The 10,413-nt window shown below is 36.8% G+C and overlaps 1 long non-coding RNA gene across 1 annotated transcript; it reads left to right on the top strand.

Annotated features, from left to right (window-relative positions):
* The first annotated feature begins 6,235 nt into the window (after positions 1-6,235).
* LOC108946187 (uncharacterized) lies at positions 6,236-8,532 on the top strand. The gene is made up of 2 exons (XR_001970419.3): positions 6,236-6,380; positions 7,522-8,532. It is a non-coding gene; the product is annotated as an uncharacterized lncRNA (long non-coding RNA).
* Positions 8,533-10,413: the final 1,881 nt, after the last annotated feature.

Raw genomic sequence — 10,413 nt, forward strand, 5'->3', positions numbered from 1 at the left:
TGGATAGATTGACCAAGTCAGCTCATTTCATTCCTATGGTTACTACTTACTCTTCGGAGCAGTTGGCTCAGGTTTACATTCACGAGATTGTAAGGCTTCATGGCGTGCCGGTATCTATCATCTATGACCGGGGTACGCAGTTTACATTGTGGTTCTGGAGAGCCGTGCATCATGAGTTGGGTACTCCGGTGGAGTTGAGTACAACATTTCACCCTCAGACTGACGGACAGTCCGAGCGCACTATTCAGATATTGGAGGATATGCGTCGTGCGTGTGTGATGGATTTTGGGGGTGCTTGGGATTAGTTCTTGCCACTTGCGGAGTTTGCCTACAACAACAGTTATCAGGCGAGCATTCAAATGGCACCTTATGAGGCTCTATATGGTAGGTGGTGCCGGTCCCTAGTGGGTTGGTTCGAGCCGGGCGAGGCTAGACTATTGGGTACAGACTTGGTTCAGGATGCTTTAGAAAAGGTTAAATTGATTAAGGATCGACTTCGTACAACCCAATCCAGACAGAAGAGTTATGCAGATCGGAAGGTATGCGACGTTGCATTCATGGTTGGGGAGCGGGTCTTGCTCCAGTTTTGGCCCATGAAGGGTGTTATGAGGTTCGGGAGAAAGGGCAAGTTGAGCCCTAGATATATCGGGCCTTTTGAGATTCTTAAGAGGGTTGGAGAGGTGGCTTACAGACTTGCACTACCACCTAGTCTCTCTGCAGTTCATCCAGTGTTCCATGTTTCCATGTTCCGGAAGTATCACGGCGATCCGTCTCATTTGTTAGACTTCAGCTCAGTCCAGTTGGATAAGAAACTATCTTATGTTGAGGAGTCAGTGGCCATTTTGGACAGGCAAGTTCGAAGGTTGAGGTCGAAGAACATCGTTTCAGTGAAGGTTCAGTGGAGGGGTCATCCGGTCGAAGAGGCGACTTGGGAGACCGAAATTGATATGCGCAGCCCTTATCCTCATCTTTTCACCACTTCAGGTATGTCTTTATACTCGTTCGAGGACGAACGTTTGTTTTAAGAGGGGGAGGATGTAACGACCCTGCCAGTCATTTTGAAAGTATTTGCCCCGAACTCCTATTTATTTCTCACTTTATTTCATTCTATGGTTATATGACTTGCTGGGAGGTTTGGTTTTTGGTTTCGGAGTGAAATGGGACACATAGTCCCTAAAATGGAAGTTTAAGTCATAGGAATTGACTGTAGTTAGATTTTTGTGAAGACGACTCCATAATGGAGTTTTGACGGTTCAAATAGCTCTGTATGGTGATTTTTGTCTTAAGAGCGTGTCCGGATATTGATTTGGAGGTCCGTAGGTCATTTCGGCGTTAATTGGCGAAAGTTGGAAAATTGGATGATTCTTGAAAAGTTTGACCGGGAGTGGACTTTTTGATATCGGGGTGGGATTCCGATTCCGAAAGTTGGAGTAGGTCCGTAATGCCAATTGTGACTTGTTTGCAAAAATTGAGGTCAATCGGACTTGATTTGATAGGTGTCGTCATCGAATGTAGAAGTTAGAAGTTCTAAAGTTCATTAGGCTTGAATCGATGCGCAATTCGTGTTTTGAGCATTGTTTGATGTGATTTGAGGGCTCGATTAAGTTTGTATGATGTTTTAGGACTGGTTGGTATATTTGGTTAAGGTCTCGGGGGCCTCGGGTGGATTCCGGATGGTTAACGGATCAAATTTGGACTTGAAGCATTTGCTGGGATTCTGCCTTCTGGTGCAATCGCACCTGCGGAATTTTTTCTGCAGGTGCAAGCTCACAAGAAGCGAGCGGGCGAGCGCAGAAGCGGGGCTGAAGAGGGTAGCCAGTGGTCACAGGTGCAACGAGGTGCTCGTAGAAGTGGAGTCACTTCTGCATAAGAATGACCGCAGAAGCGGACAAAAGCTTGGGAGGCCGGTCCGCAGAAGCGGACGAGTTCGCGCAGATGCGCACCCACAGAAACGGGATTTGCGATCGCAGAAGCGGTTCATCAGCGTCAATGGCTTTCCGCAGATGCGGTTAGATGACCGCAAAAGCGGCTAAATGAAAAGGAAATTTTCGAGGGTTAGATTTCATTATCCATTTTTGGACCTAGAGAGCTCGGTTCGAGGAAATATTTGGGTAAGGATTCTTGACTCGTTTTTGATTAGTTTCCACTTATATATCTTTAATTTCTTCAATTAATTAAGGAGTTGGGTTGAGAAATTTGTGGAAAAGGTGGAAAAATCCTTAGGCCGAATTTTGAGGCTTTGATCGAGATTTTTATATCGGATTTGACTAATTTTGGTATGGGTGAACTCGATATCGAATAAGTGTTCGTATTTTATAACTTTTACTAATTTTGAGACGTGGGCCCACGACGACGTTTTGGGGCGATTTTCTAATTCCTTGTTAAAACGTCATAATTTCATTATTTAGATTAGTTTCTTATAGTTATATTTATAGTATGTAATTGCTTTTGGCTAGATTTAGGCCATTTAGAGTTGTAAAGTCGAAGGAAAGGCGTTCTTATTGATTTATTGAGCGAGGTTTGAGGTAAGTAACTTGTCTATCCTTGTGTGGGAGAAACTCCCCTTAGGTTTGGTACTGTTATGGTATTTGCAATACGTGAAGGCCGTGTACGCGAGGTGACGAGTGCGTACTTGGGTTAAATGTTAAAAATCCGGTTCTTGCTAAGTGGTTTCCTTTTTAATTCCTTAACTGAGTTACTCTAGCATGTGTAGTAATCATGTTTAGCCTAATGTCACATGTCTACGTGTCTTATCTCTTATTTGCAATTTGTGCAACATGCTTAGTTAGATTTCTTGCTTTCTTGATTTGTATTCAGTCTTTAACTATAGGATTCCTTACTGAAATATCAGTTTTTCATTGGTTATCTGTTCCATATTTACTTTTGAGATTACGTGGCGGTATCTCGGGAGCGCCCCTCTTGTGTATTTACTTTTGGGACTATGAGGCGGTACCTCGGGAGCGCCCATGTTGCATATTTACTTTTGGGACTACGAGGCGGTACTTCGGGAGCTCCCCTTTCGTGTATTTACTTTTGGGACTACGAGGCGGTATCTCGGGAGCGTCCCTATTGTTTACCTCTATTTGTTGTGTTGTTATCTTTCTGTAACTTCTCATTGTTTACTTCTCAGTCATTTCATTATATTATTATACTCCCTCCGTTTTAATTTATGTGAACCCATTTGACTGGGCACGGAGTTTAAGAAAAGAGAGAAGACTTTTGAACTTGTGGTGTAAAATGAGACACATATATTTTGTGTGGCTATAAATCATTGCATAAAAGTAAATTGTTTCCAAATAAGGAAAGAGGTCATTCTTTTTGGCACAAACTAAAAAGGAAATAAGTTCACATAAATTGAAACAGGAGGGAGTATCTTTTGCCTTGTTTCCTTTTAATTCCAGTAGGGCTCTGACCTGACCTTGTCACTACTCTAATGAGGTTAGGTTTGGCACTTACTAAGTATCATTGTGGTGTAATCATACTACACTTCTGCACATCTTTTTGTGCAGATCCAGGTACCGCTTACCAGACCAGGTACCAGTGAGCTAACCCGTACGTGGAGACTTCAAGGTACATTTGTCAGCGTCCGCAGATCTCGGAGTCCCCCTTTATCTTTATTATGTTGCCTTCTTTATTTTCATTAGACTCTTATGTATAGAGATACTTAGCATTTTCTCTATAAAGCTTGTGACTTATTTCTACCGGATTTTGGGAGTTGTAACTATTTCGAATCGCAGTTTTATTTATTTCAGATGATGAGCTTTGAGTTTCAACTTTATATTTAGTTATTTCGCAAAATTGTTAGGCTTACCTAGTCTTAGAAACTAGGTGCCATCACGACATCCTACAGAGGGAAATTGGGTCGTGACATGAAGATTGCACCAGCTCAATCATATAACTTTGGTAATTCACTATAAATTGAACAGGACTAGAGTTTCTTGCTGCACACATAAGGGGCATTCCATTCTGTTTGAACAGTGGTATCTAATTAAAAATCCAGGTGATTATTTGTATGTGCTAACAATAAGCAATACATAGTTTTCCATTACTTACTCCCTGATGTTATCTTTTGTATAAGGATTTATGGCATGAATTTATCTCCTTCACCTTCAATCTGCTGGAGCTCTTAGCCTTATCCAGTGCCAGCCAAACTTTAGAAAAGGATTACCCTTTTTATTCCCAACTAGAAAATAAATTCAATCTTTATCATTATTACTACTATCTATTACTAACAATATTCACATTTTTCCCATTTTCAATCAAGATCAATCAATCAATCCCCTGTGTCCAGTTGTTTGGCAATGACAACATTGTTTGTAGTAGCCACATTCATTAAAAACTTTCCCTAGTTGCAGTGACAACTATGATTCCTCAAAATTATGTATCAAGAATTAAATTGCAAGCACCCAATATGAGAAGAAGCTTCTTAAATTCCAAGGCACCAGTTTTCCCCAGCCTGTCCACAACTATTTCACGAGCTTTCTGTAGTACGGCCGCCGCACCTGATTAAAAGATAGTTCCCTAGCCATTTATCTTTCCAAAATGTTGATCAGTGAAATGTGTTAACTTTAGTTAGTGAAAGTAGAATTACTTAAGATTACTGTGTATTATTATATCTCTGTTTGGATTGTATGAACTGGTTCTTCATTGAAAGCTAGCGGAGTAGTAATCTTCAGTTGTGAACTAGTTTCTCCTGCATTATTTTCAATATACAGCAGCTCTGAACTAGTTGGTTAACATTAGGTTTTGAAATTCAACTGGGAAATTTGGATAGTTTGAGCTGGTTTTGAGACAAAATATTGAACTGTTATTCTACATTAAAAAAAAAAAACTTTAGCTTGGGGCAGTGTTTTGACAGCACAAAAATTGAGGTTTACAGAAGAACTAATGCTTCTTCTTAAGTGAAATCCCGCCAAGTCTTACATAAAATTTATATGTTTTTATTGTCTACATTGGTGTAATCATCTCTATCTTGCATTCCTATTATATTTAGTGATCGCTAATAGAAGAAGATTTGCTTGCTTATGCGTACATCTACCGTGCTCATATATTTTATCTATTGACATAGTTATTTTATAATTTCAGGTCATATAATTTGATGATCGATAATTTAGCGGGTCAAAGATTTCAATATAATGAAGAGATGCAAATATTACTTGAAGACTATTATTCGTTGGGATTAGTCATATAATGACATTAGCTATTTACTTCAAACAGTATAAGTTTATTTTTTAAGTTACTGTGATATTAATATTTTGGATTAGTACTTCATACATTATATTTTTATGAATTAATATTATTATGTTTTGTCATTTGGAACCTTATTTGAATGGATGTAGTAGCTATTATTAATGGTGGCTAAACTATTGTTGTTATATCTTGTGACTTTTAGCGCCAATTTAATAGGATATACCGGTTATAAAAATGGATGATAAAAGTGCAAATTATGATGTTTTCATAGGGGATATTATAGTCAATATAATTGCTGCTAAAGATAATTTTTAGCGGTAATTTAATTGAATTTACTAGCCATTAAAATGGATGCTAAAAGGTATACTAATACGTTTTCAGAAGGGATATTATAGCCATTCTAATTGTCACAAAACAATTACCACTAAAGGTATACACTTTCAGCGACAGTTTTTTTTTTGAATTTAGCGTCTATATAAATGGACACTAAAAGAGCATTAGTAGCTGTTTTAGCTTGGATTTAGTAGCCATAATAATTGTCGCAAACAATTGCCGTTAAAGCAAATTATATTTAGCGGCAATAAGTCATTCCTTTTACCAGCTTTTGTGATAAACGCCGCTAAAGGCTTTACCGACCCCAGCTTCAGCGGCTAAAGATCAATGGCCGATAAATGATATAGCGGCTATTGTTATTGTCGCTAATTCCCTTTTTTATTGCCGCTGCATCCCCTTGTTGGTGTAGTGTGTGTTTTTATGAATTTGGATTTGGTGCATAGTGTCAGTGCTGAAATTGTTCACTTAGACGAACTTCTACAGGTGTAATTATGTTGTGGTTAGCACTGTGTTTCTCTTGTCAGCCTCCATGTTGCTGTCTAATTTAACCCCTGTTGCTACTAGTGATGAATAATGAAGGAAATGTCAATTTGGGAGCATTAATGTCATAATGGGCCTCAGAGTCAGTGGTAACAACATTCTTTAAGTATATTGATCAATGTGATTCTCTAAAAAAAGATGCTCTACTCCGTGGTCGCATATAAAGCAAGATTGTTCGGATGAATATGAAATATCAAATAGTTGTTGGTAACAGGCAAACAGCATTGGACAGCATGATACAACTATCTTTGGCTATTTTTCCTAATCTTCTGATTAGAATTTATTTCTGCTGTCTCGTGGTTTAGTGTCATGTAGAGGTGAGTCCTGCTTGTTGTAAATTGAGTGATCTCATAGCGGACTTAAACACTTTGTTGAAAATCTCTCTGGAGAGAGTAATCATTCTGGTACTAATGTTACTCCATTGTTTATGCTCGAGACCAGAATTGATAATTCGTAGCTGCCTTTTCTTTTAACTTTGATTACTCCTTTCCGATGCTTATTGCTTTTTCCTATTAGTGCTTGGCGGAACAGTAGTTGTCACATAAAATAACTGGAGACATAGTATGTGTCAGTCAAATTGTATTAGTATTTCAAAAGGATTTATATATAATTGTTTGACAAATGTCATTGCATGAAAAGGTAAAAGATAAGTGGTCTTACTACCCAAAATGTGGCAGCCAACCTTTAAGCCTTTAGATAAATGGCACATTCCTTTGGAGAAGTGGAAAATGAAGATATCCACGTTGCAATCATTCATAAGGATAGAAACATGCACTTATGGCTATAAATAGCCTTCATTAGCCATTCATTCCAATCATCTCAAATCTTCTCATACGCCCTTCTTCCTTCTAATTCCTTTTCTATAATATTTAATTAGCATTACACACTAGTTGTTCTTCCTTTTTCTTTCTACTAGCTGGATTTGTAATTTTATATTTTGTTGATTCATGTATCCTCTTAAATAGAGTTAGACCTGTTTAATCCTGGGGAGACATTTCATACTGCTGAAATAGTTTTTTAGGACAGTGCCTAGCACGACTCAAGTCAACCCGTGTATCCGCTTATAAAGAATATTATAGCAGTGTTATTATTGAAACTTTTGCTCTCACTTCCTACAATCTAAGAAACTATGGCAAACAACACTGATGCTGAAAATACTACTGATACTATCAATATTGTTGCTACCTCTGCTGTTCCAATCCTAGTTGCACTACCATGTGCCTGGCCATTTCCAGATGTGTCAAAAATTAAAATTTTCGCCAATAAAAATTTTAAGCGTTGGCAAGAACATATTTTCTCACTGCTTGATATCCATGGTATTGCACATGCACTGTTGCATCCACAACCTAGTGCAAATGCTGATAATAAAATAGTGGAATCATGGCAACATGCCAACAAGGTATGCCGCCATATCATATTGCAAACTATTTCTAATGAATTGTTTGACGTGTATTGCAGTTATAAGGAAGCAAAAGGTACCTGGGAAGCCTTAATTAAAAAATTCACTACTGAAAATGCTACAAAACAAAAATTTATAATAGGCAAATTTTATCAGTGGCAGTTGAGAGATGACAAAGAGATGAACGTGCAAATCAACGAATATCAAAAATTGCTAGAAGACTTGAAGGCCAAGGGGATGTCTTTACCAGAAAAGTTTGCTGCTGGAGTGTTGATTGAGAAGCTGCCTGACTCATGGAGTGACTATAAAAATAACTTAAAGCACAAACAGAGAAATTTCACCATTGAGGAAATTGTGACCCACATCCTAATTGAAGATTCCAATCGAAAAGAGTCTACCAAAGCTAGGATGACAACTCTTAAAGAAAATTTAGTGCAAAGCAGCAATAACAACCGCAAAAGGTACGAGAATAAGTCTCAAGGTTACAAGCCTAAAAATTCTAACCTTAAAAGAAAAAAAGGCTCTTGTTTTGTTTGTGGAAAATCAGGCCATCATGCCTCACAGTGCAGGTACAGAGAAGGAAATGACAAAGGAAAAACTAATACTCCTAAGGCTAACTTAGCTTAAGGAGGTGATATTATTACAGCTGTCATTTCTCAAGTAAACATTGTAGCACATGCAAAAGAATGGGTGGTAGGCTCCGGGGCTACTTGGCACATATGTGCAAATCGAGAAGCATTTTTCTCTTATACTCCTGTAGAGGATGATAGAGAAGAGGTCTACCTTGGAGACTCAAGTACTACCAAAGTCTTGGGTAAGGGTAAAGTTCTCCTGAAACTCACTTCAGAAAAAACTTTAGCCCTTGTTGATGTACTGCATGTTCCTACTATGGGGGCAAAATTGATCTCTGTATCCTTGTTAGGAAGAGCCGGAGTGAAAGTATCATTTGAATCTGATAAGATCATAATGACAAAAAATAATGTGTTTGTGGGAAAGGGCTATTGTAACCAAGGACTCTTTGTACTTAATGTTTCTGATGTTATCAATGGAAATGTATCTGCTTCTGCTTATATGGTTGAGTCTATTTCTTTATGGCATGCTAGACTAGGACATATTAATATTGCATATATAAGAAAAATGCAGTCACTAAGCTTAATATCTGGTTTAGACTCAAACAATATAGACAAGTGTGAAATATGTACTGAAACTAAAAGTACTAGAAAGACTTATTTTTCTGTAAATAGAAAAATTGAATTATTATCCTTGATTCAAACTGATTTAGGTGATTCAAAGCAGACTATGACTAGAGGTGGTAAAAGATATTATGTGACTTTTATTGATGATTTTTCTAGATTTACTAAGTTGTATTTGCTTAGAAATAAAGATGATGCCTTTAATACTTTTATTTCTTATAAAACCTATGTTGAAAATCAACTTACTAGAAGAATCAAGAGAATTAAATCTGATAGAGGTGGAGAATATTTTTCTTTTAATGATTTTTGTGAAAAGAATGGGATTATTCATGAAGTAACTTTGCCTTATTCACCCGAGTCAAATGGAGTAGCTGAAAGAAAAAATAGAACATTAAAAGAGATGATGACCTCTACGCTAGTTAGTTCTAATGCACCTGATAATTTGTGGGGTGAAGCTTTATTATCTGCATGTCACTTACAAAATAGAATACCACATAGCAGAACTGACAAAACTGCTTATGAATTGTGGAAGGGTTATAAACCTAAATTGAAATATTTAAAATTGTGGGGGTGCCTTACTAAAGTTCTTTTGCCTGAACCTAAAAAGAGAAAAATAGGTTCTAAAACTGCCGATTGCATACTTATTAGATATGCTGAACATAGTACTGCATATAGATTTTTTATTTTAAAAAGTGATGTGCTTGATTGCAATACTATAATTGAAACAAAGAATACTGGGTTCTTTGAATATATTTATCCACTATCTGATAAAATTTCTATACACCTGTTGAAACAAATAATAAGATTACCTCTAATGAGAAACTGAGAAGGAGCAAAAGGCCTAAGAAAGAATATTTTTCTTATGAAAATAATTTTCAAACTTTTCTTATCAATAATGAACCATCAAATTATTTTGAAGCTATATCTTCTTCAGAAGCTAATTATTGGAAAGAGGCAATAAAAGTTGAAGTCGATTCTATTTTGAAAAATAACACATGGATTTTAACTGATTTACCTCATGGTGCAAAGCCTATTGGTTCTAAATGGATTTTCAAAAAGAAATTTAATCCTGATAGATCTTTAAATAAATATAAAGCTCGGTTAGTAGCTGATCACGCCCAACTATGCCTTATAAAAAGGACTACGCGGTCGCTGCAAAAATAATCTGATTCAAGAGTCTGGAGTCGAATCCCACATGGAACTAACCTATTTGCTACAACTTTTAGTATCGCTAATGATAAGCTCAAATAATTTTCAGAGTTTAAGATTTTATTTGATAATTAACAGAAATTATTTAACTAAGAAAAAATGACAATAAAAACTAGCAATAAGCAAGAATGAAGTTGAATACAAGGGTAAAGGAATCTAGGGTTATTGATTTCCCCAATTATCGGATTAATTCCTAACACGTTAGCTATAATCTCGCCGTAACACTCTATAAAGATGATGAGTTCTTGCTTACCGTACTTATCTCTCGATCAATTACGATAATTTACTAGAAGCATTCTCTCGAACTACTCTAGTTGACAATTTGTATAACTCATAAATATCATACCAAAGTTTCGTTATCTCTAATCCCGCTTTTAAATTCAAGTAATTAATCTCTTAACTTACTCGAAAGTGGTGTTGTTCAACAAAAATCTAATCAAGTGTTCTTTCTCAAGCAACACTAGACAACTAGATACAATTAATCAAGGGCCCTTTCAATTAATCACAAGAAACATATAGTTGAACAATTATAGAGTAAAAACAGCTCAA

Source organism: Nicotiana tomentosiformis, chromosome 10 (genome assembly GCF_000390325.3).
Source record: "Nicotiana tomentosiformis chromosome 10, ASM39032v3, whole genome shotgun sequence".
Taxonomy (NCBI): domain Eukaryota; kingdom Viridiplantae; phylum Streptophyta; class Magnoliopsida; order Solanales; family Solanaceae; genus Nicotiana; species Nicotiana tomentosiformis.